This window comes from Ochotona princeps, chromosome 5 (assembly GCF_030435755.1).
Source record: "Ochotona princeps isolate mOchPri1 chromosome 5, mOchPri1.hap1, whole genome shotgun sequence".
Taxonomy (NCBI): domain Eukaryota; kingdom Metazoa; phylum Chordata; class Mammalia; order Lagomorpha; family Ochotonidae; genus Ochotona; species Ochotona princeps.
In genome coordinates, this window is record NC_080836.1 from 100,914,084 (window position 1) to 100,929,842 (window position 15,759).

Below are 15,759 nucleotides of genomic sequence, written 5' to 3' on the forward strand. Positions count from 1 at the left end.
TCAAAGTAGGAAGGGGAAGGGAAAGAAAAATAATATTCCATTCTTAAAATTACATCTGTGAACGACTGTTCTCTTGTATTGGTATCACGTTAACATGGGAAGCAATGAGAATTGGGTTGTAGTCATTATCACACATTTGTTGTGAATCTGAAAATCTAATCTATTCATGAATTTCGGTTTAAAAAAAACCCCAAATTTAAAAAAATCTCATGGAAACTGAATAAAAGTTAACTTTAAGGCAGAGCCTTAAAATCCACATAGTTCTGTCATCAAACACATTCTCCATGAATTTTTTTTGAAGACTCTGAAGCATTAACTTCAAAACTGTTGATACCGAAAAACACTTGCCTCTAAATATTTTCCATGAACTTTTAAATGTAGCCTCATGTTCTCTTTGTATTTTTCTGACAATTTATGATATGTATGTTTACTCATAATTGACACCTAAGAGTACTTTTTACAGGGCACAGTGAAATATTTTTATGCATGGACACAATATGTGACAATTACATGAATTTGGATATTTGGTGCCATTCATCATCTCTCTGTGAGGATGGTCTGTGCCAGCTCATCTGAGACACACATGAGACTGTATTCCATCAGCGACCTGAGTGTTACTCCTCCCGCCAATCACACCCTTCTTCTCAGCCTCCCTCCATCCCTCCTCTCTTCCCTCTGGTCATCGCTATTCTACTCTCTGTTTCCATGGAACTAACTTTCTAAGTTTTCGCACAAAAGTGAGAACACAGCAGTCATTTTCGTTCTGTGCCTGACAAACCAGAAAAGAAAATTAGTTCAAAAGGTTTAAGCGAAATTCTTGAAGAAATGCATATTTTGGCTGTTAATAAGAAAATATAATTATATAATTGGAGTATTTAAAATTTCAATCCGATTGTTCAATGATTAAAAATATAAAAATAGAGGGACCAGATTTTGACAGAGTGGGTAAATACATCACTTGTGACACCAGCATTCCACGTGGGTGCCAATTCAAGTCCCATGATGCTCCACTTACAATCCAGCTCTCGAATAGTGGCCTGGAGAAAGCAATGGAAGATGGCTCAAGTTTTTGGGTCCCTGTACCCTTAAGACCCAAATGAAGCTCCTGGCTCCTGGCTTCGGCCTGGTCACTCCTGGTCACTGAAGTCACCTGGGCAGTGAACCAGCAGATACAAAGTCTCTCTCTCCCTGCTCTCCCAATCTCTGTTTTTGTTCTTCTAACTCTGCCTTTCCAATGAATAAATAAATAAATCTTAAAATACACATACATAAGAAACAGAAAAAAAATAAATAAATTTCTTGATACAAATGGCTTTCTCTATTTGCAAGACAGGTGTTTATTCTAAAGGGTAAGACAACATTCTTTGAGATTCATTCGTGAGCTTTCAGCTGTTTTCAACTTTTAAAAACATGTGTTACTGCCAATTTGCAATGAAACCAAGCCATCATTGTCCAGCCCTGTCCAAACAATGAGAAACATGTGAGTGCCTTCAAAAACCACCCTGTGTTCATTCTAAATTCAGATAAGCAGAAAAAAAATAAGCCCTGACTCAAACGGGGATTAGAATTACGAGCTTTTTCCCAGCCTTTCCAACACACAGCCAAACCTCAAACTCCAAAAATCCTGATAGAACCTGTGAATGCATTGAACAGCTTTGTTGCCTGTGCCCATCATGAAAGTAGGTTAAGCTCACATTTGCATTATTAACACTGCACTTTTTAAGTATGTTGCCATTTATTTTTGAACCACTTTCCAATTCAGGCAGCAATAATGGCCCTTCTGAGAAGACCTTGACCTACCTAAAATGAATACACACCATGACTTTTAATTCATCTATACTATCCTACTTTGCATCATTTTAGAGAAATATTTCCTCTTACTAGTCACCAGATCATAATGATCACCTAGATAAGAGGTTCTCTATGCCTGACCACTGTGTCCCTCTGAAGACACTCAGCAAAGTCTGGAGTTGTTCTCCATTGTCACAAATGGGATCCAACAGAAGAAGTGGCTACAAGCCTTGGCAGGCGGAGTGGGCTGGGGGAGGCAGGGAACAAAGCCACAGATCCTAACGGCTCATGGCAGCCCCCACTACCCATCCTCCAACAAGAGTCTCCAAAGAAATGATCAACACCCCAGGCTGAGAAACCCTGCTCCTGTTCAGTGTGACCCTCTTCCCACAGTCTGTGAATCAGGCTCATGGGACACAGCCACAGCCACGTACACACACAGCAGCCACAGTGCTGTCACTGCAACATTAGCAACACAACCGAGGCCACGTGGTCATGAGCCTTTGCAGGCCAAGCTTTCTGACTCCTGTCCTGGGATGGATGGGTTGTCCTCTCCACAAGAACTACAGACGATTGTCCCTTTGCCTTTTTACTCTGCTGACTGCTGCCTTCGCTGCACAGAACCTTGCTAGAGTGACGAGGTGGTACTTTGCACATGCTTTGCCTTGGGTGTCATAGCCAAGAAACTGTTGCTACCGTTAATGTTATAAAACTTTCCTCGTGTGTTTTCCTCTAAGAGTTTTACAGTTTTCAGTCTTAATGAAGCCTTCAGTTCACATTGAGTCGATTTCAGGGTGTAGTGTGAGATCACACAGCTGGCCCCCAGGTCAAGGAACAGAGGATAAGTATCACTAATCAGCAGAGAAATGCAAACTAAGCCAACATGAGCTATCACTTCATACCTGCAGAATCTTCACTGTAAAAATCACAAAATAACAAATACAAATGAAGACGTGAAGCAATTACAACTTTCATGTAACATTTTTGGGAAAGTGAAATGGTGCAGCTTCAATGAAAAACACTAGGGACGTTCCTCTAAAAATTCAAAACAGAGGGGCTGGCATGGTGGCGTTAACAGCCTAATCCTCCACCCGGCAGCCCTGGCATTCCATATGGGTCCACTTCCTGATCCAGCTCCCTGCTAATGGCCTGGGAGAGCAGTGAAGGATGGCCACGGCTCTGGACCCCTACACTCACATGGGACACACAGAAGAAGATCCTGGCTCTCAGCTTCAGACTGTCCAAGCTCTTCTGTTCATTGCAGCCATTTGGGGAGTGAACCAGCAAATAGAAGACCTCTCTCTCTTTATCCTTCTTGCTAACTTGACTTTGTAAGTACAATAAATATAGCTTTAAATATACTATACTGAAATGGAACTACCAAATGATCCAGCAATTCAGCTTCTGACTATTTACCCAAAGTACCCGAAATGGGATCTCCCAGAAATATTGATATTCCTAAATTCATCATCAGAATTAATCATTATAGTCAAGAGCTAGAAATAACTTCAAAGTCCATGGACACATGGATAAGGGAAAATGTTGTACATACACATCATGGAACATGATTCAGCCTTTAAAATGAGGGAAATGAAGGATGGGGGCTTGCTGTAGTGCTTAGGAAGTGATTGAGATGAGTGCATTCCATGCTCGAACAGCTGGGGTCCAGTTCCAGCCCACTTCCTATTCCAGCCTTTGGACATCTGAGCAGTGAACCAGCAGACCACAGTAGGTGGAAGAGATTCCTCTCTGTTTCACTCATAAATAAATAAAGAAATATTTTTTAAAAGAAGAGGAAACCCCTTTCATGGTACTACAGCATGGATAAGCCATCAGTACGTGATGGAACATGAAACAAGCCAGTTACAGAAGAACAACCACTATACACAATTCTTCGATCAGAAGCCAAAAAACAGGGGACTCTCAGAAGGAAGGAGATGGGGTTCCAGGGACTAAGGGGACGGACTCGGGGAGCTGCTCTTCAGTGAGTAGAGAGCCTCAGTTAGGCAGGATGAGCAAGACCCAATGAGGCACTGCACAGCAGTGTGCACCTGCTGAACAGTACCGGAATGTGCACTTAAAACGTGTTCAGAGAGCAAGTCTCTGTGGTGAGCAGAAAAGCTAAAGTTCGCGTGGCTACGGTCAGCACGGAGCATCATCGCAGCAGCAACTTTCTGTTGTTCTGCAACTCACCGGGAAGGGCACGTGGACAACCCCTCCACACAGCTTCCGCTTCTGAACTAAGGTGTTATTCACATAGACAAACATCAAAGGCACGTTGCACAAAATCATCCATAATCGTTTGCATTTTTTGAAAATGGTATCATTAAATTTTCAACGAGCAACCCGGAAAGTAAATGAGGAAGCTATTTCATGGAGATCATTAAGCCAGTGATGTTTTTTCTTCCTTAAGGTGAAAAAAAAAAAAGACACAGGTTTCCTCTCCTACAACTGTTTCTCCAGAGATGCTAACATTTAAAGGTCTTTATGAAAATGTCAGGCACCCTTTCCACTCTGTGCCGAGGTTCCCAAAGCGAACTCTGAATAAAAAAGCCATTCCTCCCAAAGGAGACAGGGTTCTGTGAAAAATGAGCCTGCCAACTCCTGCTGATAATTAATTCAGGCAAACAAATTAGCTTAGGGCAATATGCCCAGGGCCTAAAAAAAAGTTAGGCTAGTCCAAAGACTTTCTAAAAAATAAAATGAGAGGGGCTGGTTTTGGGCGAAGCAGGTTAAGTCTCTGTCTGGGATGCCAGTATTACATATGGGCACTGGTTCAAGTCCTGGCTGTTCCACTTCCAATCCAGCTCCCTGCTAACGAGCCTGAGAAAACAGAGGAAGATGGTCCAGGTGCTTGGATCCCTGTAAACACGTTGGAGACCATGAAGAAGATCTTGGCTCCGGCTCGGCCCGGCCCTAACTTGTGGCTCCTTCACTCCCCTACTCCCTTGATTCCTCCCTTTTCTGTCTGTAATCCTGCCCTTAACAGAAAAATAAATCTTAAAAAACAAAAATAAGTAAAATGAAAGATCAGAAGAGTTAGGGGCCAGAGTGGCCCCCTCCCAGGATACTGCCTTCAGCACCATTGCTTTAACCTTTGCACAAGCCATTCCAGAATGTTCTGTTTCACTCACACCTGACAGAGCTCTAACTTTCTGAAGGAACTGAGTCATGCAGGAGATGGCTGCCATGTTTGGGCTAAATGGATGGATGCTGTCACGGCTGAGGGAAAACAGGTTCAGAATGACAGGACCAGCTTCACTTCGGAAGCGTTAGATTTGGGGTTCACTGGGAGAGCCCAAAGCCTCAGCAGAAAATACTGTAAGGGGAACACAGAAAATACCTCGGGAATCTGTTGTCCACAAGTAGTGCTGAACGTTTTGGCAAAGAACAGAACAGAACAGAAAAGAAAAATAAGAAGGGACCAAGATGAGATCTGCTGCAACAGGCAGCAAGACCGGGGAGAGAAGGAGAGACGAGGACAGACTGGGCTGTGCAGCCCGAGAGGAAGGAAGCCCAAGAGGCCTGCGAGCAGTGTCAGAAGTCCGGAAGAGCCAGCACCATGGACTACTGCAGACCCTCTAAACCACAGCTGTTGCTGGGGCTGGCCCATGCCTGACTCAGTGGGTGTTCTGGAAATAAAATAAATGCAGGGCTCTACCAGGATTTAAGACACTAAACATGAAGCCATTCCTGTATGGCTCAGAAAGGTCTCTATGCTTCCTGACTTTGGACCACCCCCAACGGACAGGCATGAAAACGTAAGTGCTATTTGTAACTCTCCAAGGCTAGAATCTAACTTTTACATATGCAGCATAGTTTTCAGACACATGGCTTCCCTAGGACATGCCTCCAGGAAAATCAAAAAAAGAATGGTACAGCTTTAACGGAATCTAAGTCACCAATAAAGAATGCCTGTGTTAGCAAAACAAACACAGCCCCTCCAGGTGACTTTCTGCCCACACTATGTAATGTAGTCACTTGTCACAGCACCCGGTGTCCGTCCCTGCACCGTCTGAAACCCTATTATCCTAACTCTGAAATCATGTTTTTCCTTAGTTCCTTTCCTACACTAGAGTGTGAACCTACAGAGGCAGCCACTGCAGAAGTCACAGCCCTCTCCCCGGTACCTGGCAGGGAAATGTGCCTGGCATGAAATAGCTGCCAAGTCAGCACCCAGGGGTCACTGAAACGCTCCTCGGCGTTTCCAGGTGAAAGGTTAACCAGCAGGGTCCTCAATCTGCAGGGAGCTCACAGTCCAGAAGCCAGCTGGAGGCACATGTTTGCTCTGCCACAGGCCCTGTATATGCATGAACGAGTTCAGTTCCCATGACGAAGGAACAAGTTAGTTCCTCTCAGCTGAGAAACTAAGAGAGGTGAAGACGCAAGCTGGCCCAAGGCCACACAGCCCTGCGTGCTCCTCTTCCCGGCCAGGGTGGGCCCCAAAGCACAAAGCTGACTGCACCACTCTGATGAGCCTGCAACAAGACATGCCAACAGCAACTGATTTCCCCTCCTTTCAGGAAGCTGAAAGCCAAAGGGCAAGGTGTTGACAGCGGATCTGTGCCCGCTGCCCCTGGCCTGCAGGTCTGTGCCCTCTGCCCTCCTCCTGCAGGTCTGTGCTCTCTGCCCCTGGCCTGCAGGTCTGTGCCCTCTGCCCTCGGCCTGCAGGTCTGTGCCCTCTACCCCTGGCCTACAGGTCTGTGCCCTCTATCCCTGACCTGCAGATCTGTGCCCTCTGCCCCTGGCCTGCAGGTCTGTGCCCTCTGCCCTCGGCGTGCATGTCTGTGCCCTCTGCCCTCCACCTGCAGATCTGTGCCCTCTGCCCCTGGCCTGCAGGTCTGTGCCCGCTGCCCTCCACTGCAGATCTGTGCCCTCTGCCCCTGGCCTGCAGGTCTGTGCCCTCTGCCCCTGGCCTGCAGGTCTGTGCCCTCTGCCCCTGGCCTGCAGGTGTGTACCCTCTGCCCTCGGCCTGCAGGTCTGTGCCCTCTGCCCCAGGCCTGTAGGTCTGTGCCCTCTGCCCTCGGCCTGCAGGCCTGCGCCCTCTGCCCTCGGTCTGCAGGTCTGTGCTCTCTGCCCTTGGCCTGCAGGTCTGTGCCCTCTGCCCCTGGCCTGCAGGCCTGTGCCCTCTAAACCTGGCCTGCAGGTCTGTGCCCTCTGCCCTCGGCGTGCATGTCTGTGCCCTCTGCCCTCGGCCTGCATGTCTGTGCCCTCTGCCCTCGGCCTGCAGGTCTGTGCCCTCTGCCCTCGGCCTGCAGGTGGCTGTCTCCTCACTGCGTCCTCCATGGCTTCATTTTGTGCAAGAATACCTGTCCCGGAATATCCCCTCTGCTTGTTCTTTTTTACTAATTTTTTTAAAGATTTATTTATTTTTATTGGAAATTCAGATATACAGAGAGGAGGAGAGACAGAGAGGAAGATCTTCCATCCATTGATTCACTCCCCAAGCAGCCGCAATGGCCAAGCTGAGCCAATCCGAAGCCAGGAGCCTCCACCAGGCCTCCCATGTGGGTGCAGAATCCCAAGGATTTTGGGCCATCCTCAATTGCTTTCCAGGTTACAAGCAGGGAGCTGGATGGGAAGCAGGACTGCCGCGATTAGAACTGGAGACCATATGGGATCCTAGCGCATGGAAGGTGAGGACATTAGCTGCTAGGCTACTGCACCAGGCCCATCCCCTCTGCTTGCAGGACACAGGTGTTATTACCTCAGGGTCTCACACCTATATCCTGGCTGACTTTAGATACCTCTTCAAAGACCCCATATTCAAAGACAGTCATACTGGGGTCAGAGAGATTCAACATGTAAACTTGAGGGGGATGAAACTCAGTCTGTAGCACCTGGAGGGGGACTCTGAGGGAGAACACATCTCATCGTGGAGAGCTGTCCTGTACGCTGTGAGGGGTGGCATAGCATCCCCAACTCCATTCCTGGGTTCCAGGAGCACACCCCGCCCCAGTTGCCCTGATCAACATCTCCAGTGTCACATGGCCCCTTCTGACAATGACCGTCCTGAACCCTTTTCATAGAACAGACTTGAGCATGTGCAGGTTTCAAGTGGTTGTGAAGAGCACCAGCGAACTTGCCAGGGTGAACAGATTCCTGGGCAGTGCTAGGGGTCCACCTGCCATGGTGGGTTGCAGGTGGCGGCAGCTCCCTCGGTGACTCTCCGAAGTACTGCTGTCCCATAGCAAGAAGGAAGCCCTGCCCACGAACCCCAGGCTCTGGTCATCCCAAACAAATGAGATCAAGAAAAGGCAGAGGCTAGAGTCACCAGCTGGTGATTTCAGGCCGCCTAGAACCCTGGTGAATGTTTAGTCACTAGGTCAAGTCCCTTCTCTGTCTTCTGCGCAAGTTCTTGTTTGATCACACTCCTGGCAGAGCCAGGTGCTGGGTAACACTGTTCCTGCTCTTCGAGGCAGACACAACCAGGCAGGACCAGTTCTGCTCAACAGAAGCGCTGGAGACCAGGCTTCTGGCCTAGAGTCCCACCTGCTCCAGGACACAGAACCTGCTGCCTCCAGGCTGTCCTCCGCACTGCCTGGGGCCTCCCATGCCTTTCTCCTGTCTTGTCTCTCTACTCCATCTCAAAACAGCATCCTTGAAGCATCAGATCAAGACCAGCTTCGGTCCCATCCCATGGTTACCTACCCAGCACTTATCCTCTCCTTGCCCACCACACTGCCACACTGTGACAAATCCAAACCTCCAAGACTCTGGTGGTGGCCAGGCGGCTTTCACACAGGTGCAGCCCCTCCTGGCTACTGCTCTGTTTGTGTCCCTTCTGGGTGGCTGTGCTTTCTGCTGCCTCACAGAAGGGCACTTAGGAAGACCTCCAAAAAGCAGAGGGGATGCGTCAGGACCCTGCACCTGGCCTCAGTGCAGACTGAACCCAAAGCAGACTGAAATGCTTGGCAGTGGAGTTCTTGAATTTGACTCTACAGTCAGGCTGAGGTATGTGAAGGATCGGGGGACTTGGGGCGCAGGTCCTTTAAGGTACATGGTTGAAGCTCAAGGATGTTTCTCCCCTCTTCTCCACCAGGGAATCTGATGTGACAACTGTGGCTTGCTGACGTAGACTCCACTGGTTCCTGGGGGATTTACACACTCCTCTCAGTCACAGTCAATGATGTAGATGCTGAGAAAACAACTCTGTTATGTGACCATGATTGTCTATGAGCTTTCCAATTCTGGCTAAACCTCACTGCTGGTCAGAAAAGCCAGAAGGATTGGCACAGTGAAACAAACGTATCACCTCTATTCCAAAGATGGTTCTTTCTCTCTCCCTCCCTCCGTGTGTGTGTGTGTGTGTGAAGCACACCCAACCCATCTCCCTCTGTCTCTTTGTTGGCAGGTTTGCAATTGGAAACTATTTAAGCACAGAAGAAAACACAGATGAGTCCCTGCTCACGTGATTCCAGCATTCAGATGCTGCATGCTGACTGGGCCTGCCACCGCTGCTGTCTGCAGCCTTCCACGCAGCCGGCATGTCCCTGTCACACAGACACGTGGGAAAGCAGGACAGCAGCTGTGCTTCTGCAGGAAGTGTCCGAGCAAGCACAGAGCACTCACTCGTGTGTGAAGGGCAGTGGCTGCTGACGCTGCTTCTTGCCCTGACTCCCTGACCTTTGCTTGGTTTCATGGCTCACAGCACCTGGGCCAGGACAGAAAACAGATGTGGAAAGACCCAAGTCAGTCAATGTTTCCACTTGTCACAGTTTTGCAGACCTTAAGCTGGGAGTCAAAGACAGAGGAAATGAAAGCTTTTAACGGCAAAGCCTTCCCATGGCTTTTGCTACAGGCCGTCTACAGATTTTCATCTCCTTCCCTGGGCCTCTGAAAGGACACATGGTACACAGCCAGTCTAAGTCATGTCCCAAGCACCCTGGCCAACAGCCCGTGTCCTCCATCACTGCCAAGACCTGCTGCCTGGAATAGCCTGTGCCGAGGGTGGTCGGCCTCCTCCATTCATCCTTCCCTTAAGGCAACAGACAGAGGTAAAATGACACCTGTGTGTGGGCACTGCACTAGTGGCAGGGGCTGATGGCCAGTCCCAACACAGGGAAGATAGCAGTCAGCCAACTCCAGGTAAAATCAGAGCCTCAGGAGTGTAAGTATTTAGGGATCTGGGATGCAAAATGGAAGGTGACTGGGTCCTGGGGAGGCTACCCTGAGGATGGGATAGTAAACTGAGGGCAGAGTATCAGGGAATCAATGAAAATATTGAAGGCAGGAAGAGAAAGTTGCACCAAAGTCCCAAGGTGGGGTATCCATGGCCAGGAGCTCTTGAGCAAAAAAAAAAAAAAAAAAAAAAAAAACAAAACCCACAGAGAGGACACAAGAGGCAGACAGGGGCCAGACCTCCAGTACAGGAGCTGACGATCAGACCTGCACTTCTGAAACATCGCTGCAGTCTCCACTTGCAGAATGAGGGGAAGACCTGCGAGAAACGGGAAGAACATGTGGCCAAATCAATGAAGGGGGATGCCTGGCCTGAGGGTGGTGACAGTGTCAGCAGGAGAGGAAACATCAAGAGTCACTTCCACAGCAAAGCAGGGACTCCTGGTCCTGATCCGGGCAGGAAAGGTGGGGGAGGTCTAAGGTGAGTCCCCAGTTCCCAGTCTCCCATCCAGACATGCTTCCCCTTAAGGTAGAAGAAGGCGTGTTTACCGAGTGCCCTTCTCTATCTAGCCCAGACTGTTCCGGGCACTTTCCAATACAACAGACCCATATCAGAGGAACAGGATGGAGAGGAGTCAGAACCAGCCCCTACAAGTACACCTTAGCAGACCAATAAATTGGCAGGAAGGCAGAAGCCATCTAAAGGAAACCTCCATCCATTTGCACTAATATTGACCAAATGCTGACAACACTCCATTGAGACAGGTGCTGAGATTAACTGTGCTGTGCTTAAAAACCTAGGGGGTGAAGGGAGGACAGAAAGGGAGTAGACACAAAAAAGGGGGTGCTGGGAACAGAAGAGAGAGGTAGAGGTGGACAAAGACTCGGGAATGCTAAAACAGGAAAGAAAGGGGGAAAAATCGAAGAGAAATAAAGAAAGAAGGTGGGGAGCAAGAGGAAGAGAGAGAGAAAGGAGGGAGAAGGAAGGGATACAGTGGGAAGGGAGACCCAAACAGACAAGTGAGAAAGGAAACCTGGTCCTGACCGTGTTGGAATTAGATTGGGCAGACAGCAGGGCCTTGCCAGACGTGCCTCGGTGCCCCTGCAGAGCCACAGCACTGCCTGTGATACAACAACTGGAGCACTGCCTTCGGGGGCCCTCAGATACTGCTGCATATGGGGTTGGGGTTCCATTTCAGAGTCTGGGAGAGGATGGATCACTGTAGGAGTCATGCTTCCCAAGTTACCCTTTATTAAAACAAAATATGTTTGACACCCTTTTCTTTTTTTAAGTGTTATTTATTTATACTAGTTCTCTGCCTCTCTCAACTCCAACACCTACAATGTCCAGCGTAGGCAGGGCTGCACCCAGGTGCCAGGAAAGCAACCCAGGTCTTCCACGTCGGTGGCCAGTACCCAACTACTTGATCACCACCTGCCATCCCCCAAGTTACACACCAGCAAGCAGCTGGAATCAGGAGCCCAGCCACGACTTGAACTTAGTCACTGCAACGTGGGATGTGTGGACATCTCAGTCTGCCCACTGCCTGGTCAAATTCCCCACCTGTGCTCTTTCATTAAACAATTTCCATAAACCAATACCAATATTGCTTACAGGCAGAGAGCTTCAGCCCTCCACGCATGTGGCTGCAGCTCAAGGCTAGATGCTGTCATTTTCCAAAGCTGCTCTCATGGACACCTGTGGCAACAGAAAGCACCTACAAAAGCAGGACCTCAGAGCCAGTGTTTTGGCTTAGTGGGGTCAGCCTCCACCTGTGGCACCGCATGCCATAGAAGTACTGTTTCATTTCCCAGATGCTCCACCTATGCCCTGGGAAAGCAGCAAAGGATGGCTCAAGTCCTTGGGCCCCTATACCCACATGGGAGGCCTGGAGGAAGCTCCTGGCTCCTGGCTTTGGATTACCTAGCTCAGCCATTTGAGGAGTGAATCCAGGGATGGAAGATTCATATTCTCTCTCTCTCACTGTCTCTCTACCCCCTTCTTTCTGTAACTCTGTATTCAAATAACAATGAATAAATTTGCATAAAAGAAATTAGGGCATCTCGTGATGCTTTCAGGAAGGTATGAACTAGGCATCAATAGAAACATGGTAATGGCATCAAAAACAATGTGTGCTCACCTAGCCAGTTGGGAAAGCATGACTTAAACAGACAACATAGGTACGTGCATGGGAAACAGGTGAGTCCCCAGTTCCCAGTCTCCCATCCAGACATGCCCTCCTCACACACACATAGCTAAGGTGCTGTGCATCAGCCCTGAAGAGCAGGTCCCCATGCTCCACAGCGCAGCAAGGGCCACTGCCCAGGACACCTGGTGGCTCTGCCGCTGCAGCCGGGGTCCAGCCCGATGTCACCAGCTTGCAGCTCAGAGGCATGCACCTTCTGAAATGCAACGTTCAGTTGATCGTCAACTTTTTAAAAACTGGCCCTTTTTCCTCTCTGTTCCAACAGTTTCCTGACTGGCACTCAAACTCTGACTGCTTGATATTTGATCCCAAACTATTTTCACTTTGAAGTCTGTTCTCATGCCATGTGCTTAACACACAGTTTGGTGAAGAGAGAAGACACTTGATCAGATGGAGTGAATTGGATTTTTCAGGAAAACAGAATCCTAGGGTGGAATCATTTTTGTACCCACAGCCATAGAAGGGTTCATTTCTTTATAAACATCTGCTTTGTACAAATATGCACAAAGGAGCCTGGGAAAATGTTTCCAAAATAGACAGTGGTTTGATCCAGAAATTATTTTATGTGTTTAAGTATGCATGGTCATATTACTGATTTTTCACAGTAGAACAATGCAATTTGCAATAACACAAAAGGCTAATACCATCCATGCTTTCTGGGTGTCTCATTTGCAGCATCGTAAGTCCAGATCATGCTGCCGATTACAAGGGCAATACGATCCAGGCTCCACGCCTAACACTTGAATACACAGTAAGAGAGCAGGTCGCATTAGCAAAAGCCTATCGCAACTCACATTCCTATTTGTAGAGGTGGATGAAGCAACGCTTACGGTCCACAAAGGGAAAGGGCCAGGGTATTAGAAGAGATTTTTAAAGAAACAGCCATCAGAATAAAGTTTTTTCTAATAAAGAAGATTTAAAGAGAAAAGAATGCACCACTTAAGATTCTGGAGAAACAGATCTTCTCTGGAAACTTTGGTCATTTTAGAATACAAACCAGAGGAGCTGCAGGCTGGGGCACCCGTGTCCCATCTTGGAGTTCTCCTGTCCTGCTTAAATGCACCTTGGGAGGCAGTGGGTTACAGCTCAGCTGCAGCCAGGCTTGGTTCTGGCTGCTGTGAGCATCTGGGGATGTGCCAGCGGATGGCACTCCCTTTCTCCCTTCATCTCACTCGGTCTCTCACATAAATGCTTTCACATTTGAAAGAAAAAAATCCTCAATAGATAGACAACTTAATACCACCAGTCTGAGTAACATTCTTCCAAACAGCATCCTCCTCTGAGAAGCATTTACAACCAAAGGAAAGATCACATTGCATACGGCAAAATTAAACAGCAACTACTTGCAAAGGGTGTTAGAAGTCCAGAGCTCGCGACAGTGTGCTCGAACATTCCAGCGCCTCTAAAGGCCTTTGGCCTTAAACTTGCCCATTTTTCTCAGGGGTTTTCTAACCATGTTGCTCATCTTTTGGAATCGTCTTTGAAACTGGGTTACAAAGGAATCAAATGAAAAATAATTCAATCATAATTTTGTAGCCTCGTTTCTGTTTTTTTTTTTTTCCCATGTTGCTTTTGGCCACTAGAGGGTGGGTTGTGCCCATGATCTATATCAGCTAAAAGAAAAAAGAAAATAATGATAAAAGCACCCTACTTGGGACTTTAACACAAAAAGGGGGGGGGGGCAATATGAACATATCTTTCCCCAAAGGAAACACACAGCACAAAAAGATACAAATCAATCTGCCAGGTCATATTAAAGGAGTGATACCGTTTCTTTTGATGATAAACTTTAACATGCAAATATATCTTTGCAGCTTATGAATAAAGTCATGCATAAGTTGTTTAGATATATGATATCTCCATCCAAAATTGCCTATGAGAGAGGGACCTCTTTTCCTCACAATTTATAAAAATTATTTTAAAATGCAAATGCTTGAGTTGCCAGGATGAAAGTACCAAGACTGAAGATGAGCATATGGAGGAGGTGTTTGTGTTGTATGCGTTTTTACTTTTTTAAGATTTACTCTGTGGTGGAGGGAGCATCCAAGAGGAAGGCCCTAGTCTACTGTGGCACTCAAGAGAGGAAGCAGACACTAGGGGCTGTTCTCCTGCACGGACACACAGAAGGGACATTAGAGGAGCAGGAGGCAGAAAGGGGCTTTATAAATGTTCTGTTCCTTTTCAGTTAATTCACAAATCATTGCCCAAATGTGAATTTAGCTTACCATTAACCAAGTTACGTGGATTGAGTATCCCAAATTCCAGAATGCAAAATACAAAATGTTCCACATTTGAAACTTTTTGGGTGCCAACATGATAGCACAAGCAAAAGTTCCACACCTGGTCTCATGTGACGGGTTGTAGTAAAACACACAAAATTACTTAAAATCTTGTGTAAAACTACCTTGTTCTATGTGCACAAGTGCATATGAAACATTAGATAAGTTTTATTTGTTTGTTTAGACTTAGGAACTCTGCCAAGGTAACTTAATATTTATATGTAAATACTCCATAATCTGGAAACATCCCAAGCGTTTTGATAAGAGCTAACAACATTTATACTCTTCAGTCTCTGCATTCCTCACACTCTTTCAGTGAATAGCATACGTGGTACACTGATTAGCAATATCTATGATGACATGGAAATGCTAGTCCACAGGCCCCAACGGCCCTCGGAATCAGAAACTCCAGGGGAAGCGTCAGACCTCTCTGATTTACCAAGCCCCCTGTATGATTCTGACACACATGTAAGTTTGAACTAAGAATGCCCAAAGTCCACAATACCTCCCACAACTTCCAACTTCTGAAAATACATGCAAATGGAAGGACTATTATGGCAAGGCTATATATTTTAATAGCCATTCCCCTAAGCATGCCATTAAACCAACCATAAAACATACAGTCAGAACATGCACCAACAACAGGTACTTAAACAGGCTAAACAGAACAACACGCCTCATGACTTACTTAAGAGAAGAAGGTAATACAAGGAAAAGCTCAACATGAAAGAGAAGCACCCAGCAGTACTTGGTTCCCTAAACCCATGCAGACATTCAAGCCCCAAGTTATATGTCAGCAGTTAATGGATTAATGTTACTGGCGGACAGCTTAGGCTAAAGGCTGGATGAGGTGTCTGAAGGTTACATGACTGTATTGGACTGGGTTGCTTGGGGCTGCCCTGAGATAGGTCATAATGTGTCTCCTTAGAGACACACAGGAGGCAGAAGAAGAGTATTCTCCCCTATGTCTCTCTCTTCCACGGGCCACCATGTCACAGATCCTCAGCATCTCCCCAGCCATGGCCAGCCTCCACCAGATCTTGAACTAACGGGTTGCTGATTGTGACCTGTGAACCTAAAAAGTATAAGTCATGGGGCCAATAACAGTGGCGCATCAGGCTAACCCTCCACCTTGTGGACTCGGCATCTCACGTGGGTGTCCATCTGTGTCCTGACTGCTCCACTTCTGAGCCAACTCTCTGCTTACACCTGGGAAAGTAGCGGAGGATGATCCAGGTCTTTCAACCCATTCACCTACTGGCTTCAGATCAGCTCAACTCCTGCCGTGGTGGCCATCTGGGGAGTGAACCAGCGGATGGAAGATCTTTGTTTCTCCTTCTTTTAAAATCTGTCTTTCCAAT

General features: G+C 47.3%; 1 protein-coding gene across 1 annotated transcript in view; it reads right to left on the reverse strand.

Moving 5' to 3' along the window:
• The window catches only part of DNER (delta/notch like EGF repeat containing), a 304,451-nt gene that overhangs the window by 43,897 nt on the left and 244,795 nt on the right, over positions 1-15,759 (reverse strand). The window lies entirely within an intron of this gene.